This window comes from Lepus europaeus, chromosome 8, assembly GCF_033115175.1.
Source record: "Lepus europaeus isolate LE1 chromosome 8, mLepTim1.pri, whole genome shotgun sequence".
Classification (NCBI taxonomy): domain Eukaryota; kingdom Metazoa; phylum Chordata; class Mammalia; order Lagomorpha; family Leporidae; genus Lepus; species Lepus europaeus.
The window spans coordinates 74507244-74524371 of record NC_084834.1 but is presented as its reverse complement, the minus strand read 5'-3'; the positions used below and the strand labels follow the sequence as shown (position 1 = coordinate 74524371).

Genomic DNA, 17128 nt, shown 5'->3' with positions numbered 1-17128 from the left:
ACTACCTTGTCATTAGCTGTTGGATCAGGCGCTAAACTCTAACAAAAAGGGAGTAAGTTCTAAGAACAAGAAGGGTGAGTGAATCACATATATTGTGTGAAATTCTGAAGGGATAGACTGACGTCTAGAACCATTAAAAATTTGAGCTGTAGTTCACCTAAGTTGTGAGTTAAGGACACAAAGTTATTAATTCACTCAATTTTTGAATGCCTATTCTTTTGGACTTTGGAAGCAAATGAATAAACCAAACAAGAAGACACCTGCTTGCATGGAGCTTATATTCTTGTGGAGGGACGGCAGGAGGAAATAATAAATGGCATCTTTAGACTATGATAAGTACTAAAGAAAATAAATGAGGATGTCATTGTGATCAAAGTGACACCTGGACTGTGACTGAAACGAGAAGCTCTTAGTCATACTAGGCAGATGGCCAGAAAACAGGCATACACAACACCAGGAATTACACAAGTAGAGTTATCCAGAAACCAGGAAGCATATTTTAAGATCTACAGCTGTGTAATGATTAGGATGGCAGGGCATGGAATCCAGGCCAGCAGATTATACATTAGAACTTTAAAGAGAACCTGGGTAAGGAATCTGTATAACAAATGTATAGATTAGCAGCTAGAAATGAAGCTTGATCCTGAGTCAAGCACTCTTTATGACTGGCAGTTACTCAGGTCTTTCTTCACACTATGTAAAGAGTAAAATTTGTAGGTGGTATCCCAAGTAACTAAAAGAAAGGACTCTGAATTTGAGGCAGAATGTATTCTACTCTCCCTTTTATGGTTTTGTAACTATGGGAAGCGATTTATCTCCATAGGCCTCCATTTCCTTATCTAAAAATAACAATATAATGGCACTTACTTTATTGGTTAATATGATTAAACAATATTAATAACTGCTGAACTATGCTAAACACTTCACACAAATGATGTCATCTAATTCCTACCACCCTATGAAGTCTTTACTATCTCTATTTTCCGATGTTAAAACTTAAACCAAGAAAGTTATATAATTTTCTATCATGGATTCTTTCTTCATTCTTTTCTATGCTGGCACTGAGCTCATCTAGAGAATTCTTTATTTAAGATACTGTATTCTTCATTTCAAAATTTTGTTTCTTCTTTGCAGTTTCTATATTTCTACTATAAATGAGTATCTTTCCTTTTATAACAGCTATGCTTATCTTTACCACACAAAACATAGTTGTAGTGTCTGCTTTAAAGACTTTGATAATCCCAATATCTGCATCATCTTGGGTTTGCATCTGGTGATTTTCTTTTCTATTAGATAATCATTTCTTGTTCTTAACATACGAAGTATTTGGAGTAGAAAACCATTTACTGTTCGTTACATATCAAGCACTTGGAGTATATGCTAGACATAATATTATGTAGAATTTGGATCCTATTAAAATTCTCCAAAGAGTATTTAAAATCTGTGTTTATTTTAGCAGGCAGTTAACTTGTTTACATATGGATTATCAGTTCTCTTTTGCTTTCAATGGACAGCAGTTCCAATCTCAGTTGCTTTCAAAGCTTTTGCTAGGATTTTTTGGGTCTATTTCATGCATGCAAAACTTGAGGTGGCCCAAGATACTTGGTTGGCTTCATATATAGACATAGAGCTACCCATAATGCCATAAGTACAGGCTATAAATGAGGAAAAACCCTAATGGGAAAAACAAAAAAACTACCATCAAGGATTTCTTACACTGTCTTCAGTCCATTGTCAAGATCTTCAAGCTTCAAAAATGGGCTTTCTACCATTGTTTTGGCCTCCTGTACTGCCCTTGCACAATTGCATGAATGGGACCTTGCCTTCAGCAGAAAGAAAAATTCACCCATAGGGGCCAGCGCTGTGGCTCACTTAGTTAATCCTCCACCTGCTGTGCCGGCATCCCATATGGGCGCTGGGTTCTAGTCCCGGTTGCTCCTCTTCCAGTCCAGTTCTCTGCTGTGGCCCGGGAAGGCAGTGGAGGATGACCCAGGTGCTTGGGCTCCTGCACCCGCGTGGGAGACCAAGAAGACGCATCTGCTCCTGGCTTCGGATTGGTGCAGTTCCAGCTGTAGCGGCCATTTGGGGGGTGAACCAATGGAAGGAAGACCTTTCTCTCTGTCTCTTTCTCTCTTACTGTCTATAACTCTACCTGTCAAATAAATAAATTAAAAAAAAAATGAAAAAAATCACCCGTGTGGTTTGACTCTCCTTCACAACTCACTGGCTTTGTTTGCTTTCGGCAGACCTCAGGCCGTTTCTATCTGCATTTTATCCACAGGTTTGGGTTGTAAGCAGCAGAAAAGATCAGCTCTGGTTAGCCTATGCCATGGAGGATGGAACTGGAAGCCTGTGGGCTCAATAGGAGAGGGACTATAATTGGTTTTATTTTGATCTACATAGTGCCTGGCACATGGTAGACAACTCAATACATATTTGTGGAATAAACATTAACTGAATTGAGAACTTAAAAATGTCAGATATGGCCAACAGAATCCAACAACACATCACAAAGATCATCCACCCAGACCAAGTGGGATTTATCCCTGGTATGCAGGGATGGTTCAACATTCGCAAATTAATCAATGCAATACACCACATTGACAAACTGCAGAAGAAAAACCATATGATTATATCAATAGATGCAGAGAAAGCATTTGGTAAAATACAACACCCTTTCATGATGAAAATTCTAAGCAAATCAGGTATAGAAGAAACATTCCTCAATATAATCTAAGCAATTTATGAAAAACCCACAGCCAGCGTCATACTGAATGGGGAAAAGTTGGAAGCATTCCCTCTGAGATCCGGTACCAGACAGGGATGCCCACTCTCACCACTGCTCTTCAATATAGTACTGGAAGTTTTAGCCAGAGCCATTAGGCAAGAAAAAGGAATCAAAGGGATATGAATTCGGAAAGAAGAAGTCAAACTATCCCTCTCTTTATTTAGGAGATCCAAAGAACTCCACTAAGAGACTTGGAACTCATAAGAGTTTGGAAAAGTAGCAGGATATAAAAAATCAATACACAAAAATCAACAGCATTTGTATACACAGACAATGCCATGGCTGAGACAGAACTGCTAAGAGCAATCCCATTCACAATACCTCCCCCCCCGCCCCCCCCGCACACAACTCAAATATCTTGGAATAAACTTAACCAAGGATGTCAAAGATCTCTACAATGAGAATTACAAAACTTTAAAACAAGAAATAGAAGATGATACCAAAGGAAAAATCTTCCATGCTCATGGATTGGAAGAATCAATATCATCAAAATGTCCATTCTCCCAAAAGCAATTTACAGATTCAATGTGATACCAATCAAAATACCAAAGACATTCTTTTCAGATCTGGAAAAAATGATGCTGAAATTCATATGGAGGCACAGGAGACCTTGAATAGCTAAAGCAATCCTTTACAATAAAAACAAAGCCGGAGGCATCACAATTCCAGACTTCAAGACATACTACAGGGCAGTTATAATCAAAAAAGCATGGTAGTGGTACAGAAACAGATGGATAGACCAATGGAACAGAATAGGAACACCAGAAATCAATCCAAACATATTCAGCCAACTTATCTTTGATCAAGGATCTAAAACCAATTCCTGGAGCAAGGACAGTCTTTTCAACAAATGGTGCTGGGAAAACTGGATTTCCATGTGCAGAAGCATGAAGCAAGGCTCTTAGCTTACACTTTGCACAAAAATCCACTCAACGAGGATTAAAGATCTAAATTTATGACCTAACACCATCAAATTATTAGAGAACATCGGAGAAACCCTGCAAGATATAGGCACAGGCAAAGACTTCTTGGAAAAGACCCCAGAGGCACGGGTAATCAAAGATAAAATAAACAAATGGGATTACCTCAAAATGAAAAGTTTATTTACAGCAAAAGAAACAGTCAGGAAAGTGAAGAGGCAACCGAGAGAATGGGAAAAAATATTTGCAAATTATACAACCGATAAAGGATTAATAACCAGAATCTACAAAGAGATCAAGAAACTCCACAGAAACAAAACAAACAGCCCACTTAAGAGATGGGCCAATAACCTAAACAAACATTTTTCAAAAGAGGAAATCCAAATGGCCAACAGACACATGAAAAAATGCTCAGGATCCCTAGCCCTCAGGGAAATGCAAATCAAAACCACAATGAGGTTTCACCTCACCCCAGTTAGAATGGCTCACATTCAAAAATCATTTAACAACAGATGCTGGCGAGGATGTTGGGGGAAAGGCACACTAATCCATTGTTGGTGGGAATGCAAACTGGTAAAGCCACTATGAAGTCAGTTTGGAGATTGCTCAGAAACCTGAATATAACCCTACCATACAACCCAGCCATCCCTCTCCTGGGAAAGTACCCAAAGGAAATTAAATTGGCAAATAAAAGAGCTATCTGCACCTCAATGTTTATTGCAGCTCAATTCATAATAGGTAAGACATGGAATCAATCTAAATGCCCATCAATAGAAGACTGGATAAAGAAATTATGGGGCATGTACTCTACAGAATACTACACAGAGGTAAAAAAAAAAACCTGAAATCCAGTCAATTGCAACAAAAAGGAGGAATCTGGAAAACATCATGCTGAGTGAAATAAGCCAGTCCCAAAGGGACAAATATCATATGTTCTCCCTGATCTGTGACAACCAACTGAGCTCCTTAAAGGAAACCTGTTGAAGTAAAATGGACACTTTGAGAAGCAATGACTTGATCAGCCCTTGACCTGACTGTAGAGGAATAGCTTACTATTTTATTCTTTTTAGTATTTTTTTTCTCCTTAATACCATTGGTTGAACTCTTCAATTAACACAGAATTATTCTTAGATGTTTAAATCCAACTGAAAATTGATTCCTGCTAAAAATAAGAGTGGGAATAAGAGAGGGAGGAGATATACAGTTCAGCAATGCTCCTTTGGACTTACCACTAAGGGTAAGGCTAAAAACTTGCTATGGGACTCCAAATCCCATTAAGTTGTTGGCAGGTACCAAAACCATCTTACTAGTTAAAGTGATTCGTTTAAGTTTATAACTGATCATAAAGATAGGATTAAGTGTCAAAGGGATCACATAAATAAGACCAGTGTCTTCTAATAATAATTCATAGAATTAAAAAGGAGGGAACAATCCAATGTGGGAAGTGGGATACACAGCAGACTCGTAGAATCACAAATGTCCTAAACAGCATTCTGGCCTCAGAATCAGCCCTTAAGGCATTTGGATCTGGCTAAAAAGCACATGAGAGTTTTGCATATTGAAAGCCAAGACACTGTGGCAAAAATGACCTAAATGAAAGATCTCTGTGAGTGAGATCCCAGTGGAAAGGATGGGCCATCAAAGAAGGAAGTACCTTTCTCTGAAGGGAGGAGAGAACTTCCACTTTGACTATGGCCTTGTCTAAATAAGATCGGAGTTGGTGAATGCAAAAGGCTTCCATAGCCTTGGCAGCTCATGACAAGAGCCTTGGGTGATTACTGACATCATAAATAAGAGTGTCAATTGTTAAATCAACAGTGGGAGTTACTGTGCACTTGCTCCCTATGTAGGACCTCTGCACTTAATGTGTTGTACTATGAGAATTAATGGTAAAACTAGTCTTCAAAAAGTACTGTATACTTTGTGTGTCTGTGCGGGTACAAATTATTGATATCTTTACTTAGTATAGAGTTGAACTTTTGTATATAAAGATAATTAAAAATGAATCTGAGGGGCAAGATGGTGGAATAGGGAGGGACACACCGATAATCCGGGAAAAGATAGTTCAATAAAAATTGAGATTCTGTAGTTTCAGGGAAAAGTTAGAGAAAAAATACTGCAGAGGGAACTCTTCTGGAACTAGTGAGACAAGGTGGACCTGCGAGGAGGGCACGGATGCCCACGGCGCACGACACCAGCCGACCAGTCTATGCACCAGTGCTGGAAGGCGAGGTGAGACAGGGCAGCTGGCACTGCTGCAGCAGTTGCCCACAGCCGCTACTGCAGCCGCCGCTGCCCCCTCCCCCATCCCCAACCCACCCTGGGATGGACAGGTGAGACACGCACGACTGTGTGGGGGAGGAAATCAAAAACAAAACAAAGTGAATAGTGCCTGCGGGAAGAGGGCGCAATCCAAGGGGACGAACTGAGGGATTGAACATGCCAGGATCCTTTGGTGTCTCCACCCTTCCCCCAATCAGAGCTGCAGCGGGTGGAAAGCAGCCATCTTGTTTGTTTACATTCGGGCATAAAGGAGAACAGCCTCTGCTTCCACACTCCGAAGGAGGAAACTTCAGGAGCGGAGTCCAAAGGTGGTCTGGAGCTACTCGGCACTCCTCGCGCAGGGGGTGCAGCGAGGGAGAGTGGCTGACCAAGGAACTGAGAAGACACCTCACAACCAGCTTTTACTATGCTCTTATTATCCATTATAATAGTGCTAGAAAATATTATCATTATTTTAATGTAACCTAAAGTGTAATCACATTAGCTTATTAGGCAACTAGTAGTAATAATAAGCAATGCTAAGTGTCTTTGACTTTATATATGTATTATGTTAGATGTTGAGCTAAGTAATCCAATAACTACATTAAGTTGATTATTGTACGACCCGCACCACTGCCCGTTCCTGGCCCTCGCTATCGTACACTCCCCCTTTCCTCCACCTGGCCAGATGTGACCCTACCCTGACCCAGGTCCAGGAATATAAAAGGGAGGTTTAAAGCTTGAGATAACAACCAGCCCCTACCCTGGAGTCTGCAGCGATGTTGGGACTTATCAGAAGCGTCAACTTGACCTAAGCTTTCCCCTAAAGCCTGCTTGTACATGATAATAAAAGCTCTGTAAAAATTGGGCTTGGGGCTTCTCGGGGGGCTTCCTTTCCTGGAGGCACTGAGAGACCCAGGTTTGAACTCGTAATAAAAATGACCCTGCTAATTGGCTTCAACTTCGGTCTCTGGTGGTGTGATTTTTGGGGGACCACGGATTGCGGGCATAACAGAACCCCAGGCACAGACACATCAGGGCGAACAAAGGAACAGGGAAACTGGCCCCAAGGGGTGGAGACTGGCACCTCAAAGCCCTGACACCTGCCCACTCAAATTACCAAAACAAAAATAAATAAATAAATAAATAAAATCTAGAAGGTAGAGCTGCCTGCTTACACTGGATATTGGTACAGACCCACAGCAGCCCATAGCAGAGGGAAATCAACCTGAAAATCAAGCCAAACGGAAATGCCAAAAAACAAAGGAAAAATCCAGAATAAGAATATAGAAGAACCTATAAACTCGCCAGTGGGGCAGGCTAAACCATCCATAATAGAGGCTGAAGAAGAATTTGAAACCATGCCAGAAAAAGAATTCAGAAAATTAATAATCAGATTACTCAGAAATAATGAGAAACAGTTTCAAGATCTGAACAAAAAGCAAGCCCAAGTATTAGAGATCCTAAAGAGAAGCCAGAATGAAATACTGGAAATGAAAAACTCAACTGACCATATAAAAAACACCGTGGAATCCCTCAGAAATCAACAGATGAAATAGATGAGCGAATATCAGAATTTGAAAACAAACTTCCAGAAATAATAGTCAGTTCAAACACAGGAAGAAGAAATTAGAAAATTAAAAAATATGGTTGGAGACCTACAAGATTCAATCAAACCAAGGATGTCAAAGACCTCTATGATGAAAATTACAAAACATTAAAGAAAGAAATAGAAGACACAAAAAAATGGAAAAACCTGCCATGCTCATGGATTGGAAGAATCAATATAATCAAAATGTTCATTCTCCCAAAAGCAATTTACAAGTTCAATGCAATACCAATCAAAATACCAAAGACATTCTTCAAAGACCTAGAAAAAATGATGCTGAAATTCATATGGAGGCACAGGAGACCTCGAATAGCTAAAGCAATCCTTTACAATAAAAACAAAGCCGGAGGCATCACAATTCCAGACTTCAAGACATACTACAGGGCAGTTATAATCAAAACAGCCTGGTACTGGTACAAAAACAGATGGATAGACCAATGGAACAGAATAGAAACACCGGCGATCAATCCAAACATCTATTACCAACTCATATTTGACAAAGGACCTAAAACCAACCCCTGGAACAAGGACAGCCTCTTCAACAAATGGTGCTGGGAAAACTGGATGTCCATATGTCGAAGTATGAAGCAAGACCCCTACCTTACATCTTATACAAAAATCCACTCAACATGGATCAAAGAACTAGAGATACACCACGACACCATGAAACTAATTGAGAGCATAGGGGAAATCCTTCAAGACATTGAACAGGTGAAGAATTCCTGGAGAAGACCACAGAGGCATGGGTAATCAAAGATAAAATAAACAAATGGGATTACCTCAAAATGAAAAGTTTCTTTACAGCAAAAGAAACAGTCAGGAAAGTGAAGAGGCAACCAGCAGAATGGGAGACGTTATTCGCAAACTATACAACTGATAAAGGATTAACAAATGGAATCTATAAAATGATCAAGAAACTCCACAGAAACAAAACAAACAACCCAATAAAAATATGGGCCAAGAACCTTAACAGACATTTTTCAAAAGAGGAAATCCAAGTGGCCAACAGACACATGAAAAAATGCTCAGGATCCCTAGCCCTCAGGGAAATGCAAATCAAAACCACAATGGGGTTTCACCTCACTCCAGTTAGAATGGCTTACATAGAGAAATCAGCTAACAATAGATGCTGGCGAAGATGTGGGGGAAAAGGATACTAATCCATTGTTGGTGGGAATGCAAACTGGTAAAGCCACTATGGAAGTCAGTTTGGAGAGTCCTCAGAAACCTGAATATAGCCCTACCACAGGACCCAACCATCCCACTCCTTGGAATTTACCCAAATGGAATTAAATGGGAAAAAAAAAGAGCTGTTTGTACCTCAATGTTTGTTGCAGCTCAATTCACAATAGCTAAGACATGGAATCAACCTAAATGCCCATCAACAGATGACTGGATAAAGAAATTATGGGATATGTACTCTATGGAACACTATACAGGAGTAAAAAACAATGAAATCCAGTCATTTGCAACAAAATGTAGGAATCTGGAAAATATCATGCTGAGTGAAATAAGCCAGTCCCAAAGGGACAAATATCATATGTTCTCCCTGACTGATGACAACTAAACAAGCATCTAAAAGGAAACCTGTTGAAGTGAAATGGACACTATGAGAAACAATGACATGATCAGCCATTGTCTTGACTCTTGAGGAACAACTTACTATTTTATTCCTTTTAGTATTTTTTTTTTGTTATTGTTGTTCTTTTTGTTCTACTTAATACCACTGGATGAACTCTGTAATTAATACACAATTATTCCTAGGCATTTAAAATTAACAGAAAAGTGATCTCAGTTAAATATAAGAGTGGGAATAAGAGAGGGAGGAGATATACAGGTCGGCACATGCTCACTTGGACTTACCTCCAATGGTAGAGCTAGAAATGTGCCAGGGGATTACAATTCAATATTATCAAGGAGGCATGTACCAATGCCCGCTTACTTGTTAAAGTGATAAGTTTAAGTACATAATTGATCAAAAAGATAGGTTAAGTGTTGAAGAGATCTCACAAATAAGATCAGTGTCTGCAAATAATGAAGGATAGAATTAAAAGGGAGAGAATGATCCTGCGGGGGAAGCGGGACACACAGCAGACTCATAGAATGGCAAAAACCCAAAACAGCACTCCGGCCTCAGAATCAACCCTTGGGGCCTTTGGATCTGGCTAAAAGGCCCATGAGAGTTTCACAGGTATGGAAAGCCAAGACTCTGTGGCAAAAACAACCTAAATGAAAGATCTTGGTGAACAAGACCCCAGCAGAAAGAATGGGCCATCAAAGTAGGAGGCATCTTTCTCTGAAGGGAGGAAGGAACCTGTGATATGGCCTTGACTAAACAAGTTCAGAGTTGGTGAACTCAAGGGGCTTCCATAGCCTCGACAGCTCATGGCAAGAGCTTCGGGTGATTACCAACGTCATATATAAGACTGTCAATTGTTACATCAACAACGGGAGTCACTGGGCACATGCTCCCCATGTAGGATCTCTGTCCTTAATGTGTTTTACTATGAGAGTTAAAGGTAACACTACCAGTCGAACAGTACTCTATATCTTGTGCGGTTGTGTGGATGCAGTCTGTTGAAATCTTTGCATAGTATATACTAAGTTGATCTTCTGTATATAAAGATAATTGAAAATGAAACTCAATGAAGAGTGGGATGGGAGAGGGAGTGGGAGATGGGAGGGCTGCGGGAGAGAGGGAGGTTGAGGGGGGGAAAGCCACAACAATGCAAAAGTTGCACTTTGTAAATTCACATTTATTAAATAAAAAAATGAAAAAAAATAAAAATGAATCTTAAGAATGGAATGGGAGAGGGAGTGGGAGATGGGATGGTTTGTGGGTGGGAGGGAAGTTATAGGAGAAAGAACTGCTATAATCTAAAAGTTGTACTTTCAAAATTTATATTTATTAAAGTTTTTTAAAAAAATAAAAAATAAAGATGTGAGATACACAAAATAGCAATAAAATCATTTCTGCCTTGCGAATAAGAAAGACATCTAGTAGAAGAGTAAGAGATTCCAACCCTAAAAAAATTTTTTCAAATCATTAAGAAAAAAAGCAAAATAGTGAATAAGACAAGAAATTAGCAATTATGATGTAAAAGCAAACAAAAAATCAGTAAACAACCTAGAAAAAGGTTGTGCTTTACAGAACAAAAATCTAAGGAGGAAATTTTGAAGAACTAGAACAGGCTTGGAGAGATTTTTGGCACAACTTTACAAGAAGGAAGCTGAAGAAGAAAAACCAGGAATCTAAATAACCAGAAAAGGGTATCTTGATATATAAGCCTTGCTTCTTTCCCTAATGTCCCCTTCCCTCTTTTTTAATACCTGTCCCCTTTCTTCTTTGCTCTAGACATCTCTTTACAACTATCTTTGTTTGAATTTATCTCTTCGTTGGGAAACCCTTTCTCTTTTATCTGATCAATATTTAAAATGTTTATTTCCTGGGGCCAGTGCTGTGGTTAATCCGCTGCCTGCGGTGCCAGCATCCCAGATGGGCACCAGTTCTAGTCCCGGCTGTTCATCTTCTAATCCAGCTCTCTGCTGTGGCCTAGGTAGGCAGTGGAGGATGGCCCAAGTGCTTGGGCCCCTGCACCCACACGGGAGACCAAGAAGAGGCACCTGGCTCCTGGCTTCGGATCAGCGCAGCTCCAGTCGTTGCGGCCATTTGGGGAGTCAACCAGCAGATGGATGACCTTTCTCTCTGTCTCTCCCTCTCACTGTCTGTAATTCCACCTCTCAAATAAACAAATAAAATCTTTTATAAATTTTTTATAAATTTATTTTATTTTATTTTTTTATTTTTTTGACAGGCACAGTGGACAGTAAAGGGAGACAGAGAGAAAGGTCTTCCTTTTTGCCGTTGGTTCACCCTCCAATGGCTGCCGCGGTAGGTGCGCTGCGGCCGGCGCACCATGCTGTTCCGATGGCAGGAGCCAGGTGCTTCTCCTGGTCTCCCATGGGGTGCAGGGCCCAAGAACTTGGGCTATCCTCCACTGCACTCCCTGGCCACAGCAGAGAGCTGGCCTGGAAGAGGGGCAACCGGGACAGGATCAGTGCCCCGACCGGGACTAGAACCCGGTGTGCCGGCGCCGCAAGGCGGAGGATTAGCCTAGTGAGCCGCGGCGCTGGCCCAAATAAAATCTTTTAAAAAAATAAATAAAATGCTTGTTTCCTTAATATAAGTCTTGCAATTTCAAATGTAAAGTAGGGGCCTGTGTGGCACAGTGGGTTAAGTCACTGTCTGAAATGCTGGCCTCCCATATGGGCACTGGTTAGAGTTCTGGCTGCTCCACTTCCAATCCAGCACCCCACTAATGTGCCTGTGATAGCAGTGGAAGATGGCCCAAATTCTTGGGCCCCTGCACCCACATGAGAGATCCAGATAGAGTTCCAGGTTCCTGGCTTTGGCCTGGCCCATAGCCAGCCAATACAGCCATTTGGGGAATGAATCAGCAGATAGAAGATCTTTCTGTCTCTCCCTCTCTCTCTCTGTAACTCTGCCTTTTAAATAAATAAATAAAGTAAACTCATGAGTCTTATTTTTAAATAGTTGTTCTTGGACCGGTGCTGCAGCATAGCGGGTAAAGCCACCTCCTGCAGTGCCAGAATCCCATATGGGCGCTGGTTTGAGTCCTGGCTGCTCCACTTCCAATCCAGCTTCCGGCTAATACTCCTTGGAAAATAGAAGAAGAGGGCCAAAGTGCTTGGGCCCCTGAACTCATGTTGGAGATTTGGAAGAAACTCCTGGCCCCCTAACTTCGGATTGGCCCAGCTCCGGACATTGCAGCCATTTGGGGAGTGACCCAGAAGATGGAAGATCTCTCTCTCTCTCTCTTTGTAACTCTGCCTTTCAAATAAATAAATCAATATTTAAAAAAAAATGTTGTTCTTTTTTTTTTAAGGAATTGATTGCTTAATAGAACATTTTGTTGCCAACTACTGTGCAACTGTTTGAAATAAATCTGATATACACAAAAGCCTACCTGATTAATCCAGAAGGAATTGTGGTAATCCTGGGGTCTAAGGGTTCTAGTGACTGAATCTTACAAGGAGTCCTCACACTGTATGTCTGGATGGCTAGAATAATGGAAGAAAGAAAATTTTGAAATCATAAGTATACAAACTGTATGACTACGGGTAAATGACAATATCTCATCTCTTAAGGGGCATAGTACTGCATTTTTTTACAGCTCAGGAATGAAATTGGAGACATGCCAATCAAACATAACTTTACTGGGTAAGTTTATGGGAAATCATGGCATGCCTTTTGTTTATTTTGAATAAAAAAAGTAATTCCCTACTGGCATGCCAATTTATACTCTAATATCTTACAGTTATGATTACCTCAGTTTTAAAAATTTTACACTAAATTTATATATACATAAGCTTCTTTTTTTAAGATTTATTTATTTATTTGAAAGTCGGAGTTACACAGAGAGAGAAGGAGAGGCAGAGAGAGAGAGAGAGAGGTGTCTTCCATCTGCTGGTTCACTCTCCAAATGGCTGCAACAGCAGGAGCTGTGCCGATCCGAAGCCAGGAGCTTCCTCCAGGTCTTCCCATGTGGGTGCAGGGACCCAAGGACTTGGGCCATCTTCTACTGCTGTCTGTCACAGGCCATAGCAGAGAGCTGGATCAGAAGTGGAGCAGCTGGCACTCGAACCAGCGCCCATATGGGATGCTGGCACCATAGGCAGTGGCTTTACCCACTACAACACAGAACCAGCCCCATACATAAGCTTCTTAGAATCCTTTATGAGAGGGAGAATGAGGCAGAGTATAAATAAATACATACCTTGCTATTATAGGGACTGAGATACTTATATAACTTACATTAAAGGTTATGGTACTCAAAATTTTTATTAGAAGTATGCAGTGTTATGTTGCTCGGCTTTGCTTTCAGATCAGTAGAAAACTTTGGTGAATTTAGAGGTCTTACTTTCATGCTTTATTAGAATATCTGTTTGACTATATATATACAAAATGGACACTGGGACATTGTAGAAAGAACTAAGCAATCTAAAATCTCTACTTTTCACTTGCTGCATAGTACTGAGTAAATTTTGTCATTTCACCTCACTGCATCTTAAGTCTAGATCTATCAAATGGGGCAGAGATGGAGAATCTTAGATGACCTTAGGGCTTTCTCAGTTTTAAGTCTATCATTCTAGTCTCTGATGCAAACTTACTGAAAAAACAGGGTAAACAAATACCAATGCATGCTACTTGGGAATTTCACCTCCTAGATTAATGTCATATATGTATTTTCAGTTCATATAAACAGCTTCTTGTCTTTCCCTGGTGTGTTCACGTGCAACCTAAAGGCTTATCCTTTTGGATCAAAGTTGCACAATAGAGACACCTAGTGATACACCATAGATCATTCAGCAAAAATTTATGGCCAACTATCAAGCCTCTGAAATGTGAACCATTCATTTTATGGTTTAAATATTTTAAATCATTCCTCACTTCTCTGCTCTACAGATTTAAGAAATGCCAATTAAATTTGACAGTAGCTTTAATAATTAAATAAGAACTGAAATTTCCTTCAAAAATCATAACACATGCAGAATTTAATATAAATTATTCTCAATGAAACTGCAACTTTTTGGATTCTGGCATGTTTTAATATGTAGTCTGTGCCCTTTGTCACTGCACACCACTGACATATAACAGGTATTTAATACATATTTAGACAGTAAATGCTAGGCAAAACATATGCTCCAATATCTGTATTTACATGTGCTGCTTTAGAATCCTTGGAACTATTGCTTCCTTTCAAAGGACTCTTCCTGAGGTTAGATCAAGGATCATCAGATAAGAAGAACTGCAGTATAAATTTTTCTAAAATAATGAATTTGAGAACTACATCCACAAAGAGAATACTTCTATAAAAAGCACTCCAACTAGATCAGCTTTTAAAAAAATAATTACTGGTTAGCATTATTACTTAATCAGAATGATATATAACAAGGATAAACTATTACTATTACAATTTAAACTCACTGTCACTGTTAAAAATTTCTATACAGATTAAGTGTTTCCTTACCCAAATAAGTATTCCTTTACCAGAAATACTTGACACTAGAAGTGCTTCAAATTCTGGATTTTTAAAATTTTACAGTATTTCCATATACATAAGCAGGTATGCTGGAGATGGGATTCAAGTCTAAACGCTAAATTCATTTATGTTTCATATGTACCATATACACATAGCTAAAAGTAATTTTATAAAATATTTTAGTGCATCTGCATTTTGATTGACCTGTCACATGAGATTAGAAAATTTCAGATTTTGGAGTAGTCTAGATTTTGGAATTCCTGATTAGGGACACTCAACCTGAGTGTTTAGCATTTGCTTTCATCCACCAGATATTAATTTAAATTTTTATTCTTTTCAGATGCCTAGATCTTGTTACCACAATAAAATGGTAAGGTGTCTGTCATGTGCTGCTCTAATAGAATACCACAAACTGGATGACTTTTAATGAACAATAGTGTATTTCTCGCAGTTCTGGGAAACAGAAAGTTCAAGATCAAGGCACTGGCATGGGGTCTTCCTGGTGCATCTTCTGCAGTGGAGGATTGCTGAGTTCTCTTAAGCTGAAGGCATAGGGCAAGAGAAGAAAGAGGCTGAACTACTTTTATAAAGGAATTAATCCCATCCGTGAGGGTGGGAGGCTCATGGCCTAACCTTTTCTTAAAGGTCTCACCTCTTAACATTGTCACCATGGTAATTAAACTTCAACATCAGTTTTGGAAGGGATAAACATTTAAACCATTGTAGCATCTCAGCACATTTGTACTGCTATAATAAAATATTCAAGACTAGGTAATTTATAAAGAACCAGAATCTCAACGTTTTTGGAGGCTAGAAGTTCAAGATCAAGGCAAGAGCAGGTTCTGCATCTTGTGAGGGATCTGTCTGCTTCCAAAACAGTGGGTTGAATACACTGTGGCCTTCAGAGAAAATGAATGCTGTGTCTTCACATAGCAAAAGGACGCAGAGACAAAAAGGGCCTCATGAGTTCTTTCTAGCCCATTGATAAGGACTTTTATAATCCACGGAGGAGGGCGGAGTCCTCCCTCATGGCATAATCACTTCCTGAGGCTCTGCCTCTTCATACTACTGCACTGGGGATTAAGCCTCAACATGATGTTTTGAGGGGATACAAACAGTCAAACCATAATATTCTGCACTTTGCCTCCAAAATTTCATGTCTTTTTAACATAAAATACATTCTCTCCACCCTAGTAGTCCCCCAAATCTTAATTTGTTCTAGTATCAACTAAAATTCTTCAGTCTTTTCTAAATCAGATATGGATGAGTCTCATGGCACCATTCATCATGAGGCACACGCTCTCCAGCTGTGAGTCTATGAAATCAAACAATTTATGTGCTTCCAAAATACAATGGTGGGGCAGACAGGAGATAGGCAAACCTATATCAAAGGAAAGAATTAGGGGAAAAAAAGGAGGTGGTGATGGAAATACTTGGTCCCAAGTAAGTCCAAAGACTAACGAGACAAACAATAAACATTGATGCTTCAGAATAATCTTCTTTAACTCTGTCCTGCTCTCTGAACACAGTAGGGCAGCGGGTGGCTCCCTGAGTCTCCTGGAAGCCTTGTTTCCAAGGCTCTGCTGGGCATAGCCTGTGCAGTAACTCTCCATGTTGGATCTCAGGTTTGTGGCTCTGTTAGGCTGGCACTGCATGATGGTAGTTCTATAGGTCTAGGATCTTGAGGGAAGCCCTGCTCCAAAGGTGCCACCAGACATGGCCTCATCTTGCTTTTCATTGGTAACCCCAATCACACAGTTCTACCAGGCATTTTCCTAGTGCAGACTCTGAAGCGGTCCCACCTGATGGGAGTTTTCTTCCTGACTCTGGGCTGAGTCTTCTTTTGAAATCCAGGTGGAGGTAGTCATGGCTCCACAGCTCATGCAATCTGCAAGCCTGTAGTTAGTGACATGTGGATGCCACCAGAGTTTACTGCTTGCATCCTGTGAAGGAGAAATTGGACCCACTTCTGCCCACACCTGGGGTGGCCAGGGAGTGCTGTACAGGACTGTGTGGAGCAGAAACTGGAGACAGCCCTGGGCATCAATTCCAAAATTCCATGGGCACCACGGCCCTGCCTTTGAAACCATTCTGCCCTCTGGAACTGCAACATTGGGTGAGGGGAGTGACAGCTTCGAAGATCTTAGAAAAATGCCTTCAGGGCCACTTTCCAATGACCCTGATGGAAATCATACCTGGCTTCTTTCTTTTCTTCTTTCTTTCAAGATTAACTTGGCTACATCCTTGGTATTTTCACCCAAACTTTCCACTTTAGTCTTTACAACCTGTCCAGGCTGAAAATTTTCCAACTCTTTAGATTATGCTTCCTTTTTACTATAAATTCATCTTTTTTTTTTTACTTTTATTTAATGAATATAAATTTCCAAAGTACAGCTTATGGTATAAATTCATCTTTAATTCATTTTTCATCTCACATTTGACAGTAAGTAGTCAAAGCAATCATGGAGCACCCTAAACACTTCAC

At 40.1% G+C, this 17128-nt stretch overlaps 1 protein-coding gene across 1 annotated transcript in view; it reads right to left on the bottom strand.

Moving 5' to 3' along the window:
• Positions 1-17128, bottom strand: part of SLC9B1 (solute carrier family 9 member B1) — a 133405-nt gene that overhangs the window by 111200 nt on the left and 5077 nt on the right. The window contains exon 2 of the mRNA XM_062199805.1: positions 12568-12661. The gene's annotated coding sequence lies outside the window, so the exon portion shown is untranslated. The remainder of the gene's footprint in view (positions 1-12567; positions 12662-17128) is intronic.